Below are 2,326 nucleotides of genomic sequence, written 5' to 3' on the forward strand. Positions count from 1 at the left end.
TGAAGAATGGGTCATATTTATGAACTAAGTTAAAGATTAATTGGTATTTGTAATGCAATATACAATGGGTATTAATGAGAAATGTTATTGGACCCCATGATGTAACATGCTTTCCATGTGTAGCATAACCGATGGGTGAGGTACACAGAAGAGAATAATATGATTACATGTATCTGTTCCTCCAGTAACAAGGAATGAGTTTAAGAAAGTCAGTTCTCACTGGAGTAGAAATGGGATGGCTTAAAATGTTTTGAATAAGAATTAGGCAAAATTTTAAGTGAAAATCTTTGAATTGAAAGGAGATGGAATTCCCTGGTGGCTCAGATGGTCTACAATGAGGGAGACCTGGGTTTGATCCCTGGGTCAGGAAGATCCGCTGGAGAAGGAAATGGCAATGCACTCCAGTACTATTGCCTGGAAAATCCCATGGACAGAGGAGCCTGGTAGGGTACAGTCCATGGGGTTGTAAAGAGTTGGACACGACTGAGCAACTTCACTTACTTTACTTACAGAGAAACAAATGGATGAACCCAAAGAAAAACAATAGTAAGCCTGTGTCATATATAATTTCACTTTTAAAAGGGGTGAAACAATTTAATAGTATTGCTGCACAATAAAGCTCTAAATAAAAATGCATACATTGTATTGTTTCTGGTATCATTACTGCTGCTGCACAATCACTTCCGTCATGTCTGACTCTTTGTGATCCCATGAGCCATAGCCCGCCAGACTCTTTGTCCATGGAATTCTCTAGGCAAGAATACTGGAGTGGGTTGCCATCCCCTCCTTCAAGGGATCTTCCTTACCCATGGATCAAACCTACATCTCCTATATCTCCTGCATTTTAGGCAAATTCTTTTACTGCCGAGATACCAGGGAAGCCCTCTGGTATCACTACATCCAAGTATAAGAAAATAAAGATTTTATTTCTCTAATTGATTTTAACTGCAAGTCAGTTCATTGCTGAGGTTTCAAATCTCATTTCTTAGAAACTGAGCAAGGCAAAGGCAGCAGTACTTGCAGGGATTATGTACATAGCTTCATGCATCTGATCAGTTAACAGAAGTGAAAAGTTGCTCAAGAGCATTAATGAATTAACCGTCTTGAGTTTACTGTATCTACAGATGGAGTACAAATTAAGAACAGAAAAATCAAATATCACCACAATGATGGAATTTATCCTCTTGGGGTTTTCTGATATTCCCAATTTCCAGTGGATTCTTTGGGGGATATTTTTTAGTCCTCAATCTGACCATCCTGATGTGCAATAGTGTCATTGTACTGATAACAAGAATTGACCGTACTCTCCAGACCCCCATGTAGTTTTTCCTCAACCACTTTTCCATTTTAGAAATCTGTTATGTAACTGTCACTATCCCAAGAATGCTCACAGACCTCCTGAACCAGAAAGGGCACGTTTCTGGTGTGTGCCTGTGCTACACAAATGTATTTGGTCCTTCTGTTTGGAGGTTTAGAGTGTCTCTTCCTGGCCATGATGGCCTATGACCACTACGTGGCCATTTGTAACCCTCTTCACTATGGTCTGATCGTGAGCCCCCAGGTCTGCGTCCAGCTGGTCACTCCCTCCTGGGTCAGTGGAATTCCTGTTGTAATTGGGCAAACATGGCAGGTTTCTTATCTGCCCTTTTGTGGGTCTACCAAATTAATAATTTTTTCTGTGACCTCCCCCCAGTATTCAAGCTTGCTTGTGGGAACACATTTGTGAATGAGATAGCAGTCTATGCAGACACAGTGGTATTCATCATGGTTCCATTTCTGTTGATTGGTGTCTCCTATGGCAAAATCATCTCCAACTTTCTGAAACCGTGATCTGCTAGCGGGAAGGGCTAAAGCCTTCTCCACATGCTCGTCTCACCTCACAGTGGTGGTCTTATTCTACGGCACAGCCTCTACCACTTATTTACAGCCCAAACCAAATCAATCTGAAGAAACTGGGAAGCTGATCTCTCTTTTCTACACAGTTTGGATCCCAACGTTGAATCCCATTATATTTACTCTGAGGAACAAAGATATCACCATAGCACTGAGGAAACTACTAAGTAAATTATCAACTTGACGCGAAGGCTTGAAATTACAGAAGCAATTTGTTTTTATGTTTCTCATGTAAATACATCAGAAAATATCATCTAGTGTTATTTCTATGTTCCTAGGAAATGATAGTTAATATCATCACTGCCATCTCACATTATGTAAAATGACCCTAGTTTCAAAGAGTTAAGGGTTTCTGGGTTATCAAAGCACACATTATCTCCATGGAAATGATTTATTCTGAAGACTTATCTTTCCTGTCACTGTGAAAGAGTGA

At 40.2% G+C, this 2,326-nt stretch overlaps 1 pseudogene; it reads left to right on the forward strand.

Annotated features, from left to right (window-relative positions):
* The first annotated feature begins 1,124 nt into the window (after positions 1 to 1,124).
* On the forward strand, positions 1,125 to 2,077 carry LOC138097417 (olfactory receptor 10AG1-like; annotated as a pseudogene).
* The last annotated feature ends 249 nt before the right edge of the window (positions 2,078 to 2,326 follow it).

This window comes from Capricornis sumatraensis, chromosome 2 (assembly GCF_032405125.1).
Source record: "Capricornis sumatraensis isolate serow.1 chromosome 2, serow.2, whole genome shotgun sequence".
NCBI classification, from domain to species: Eukaryota; Metazoa; Chordata; class Mammalia; order Artiodactyla; family Bovidae; genus Capricornis; species Capricornis sumatraensis.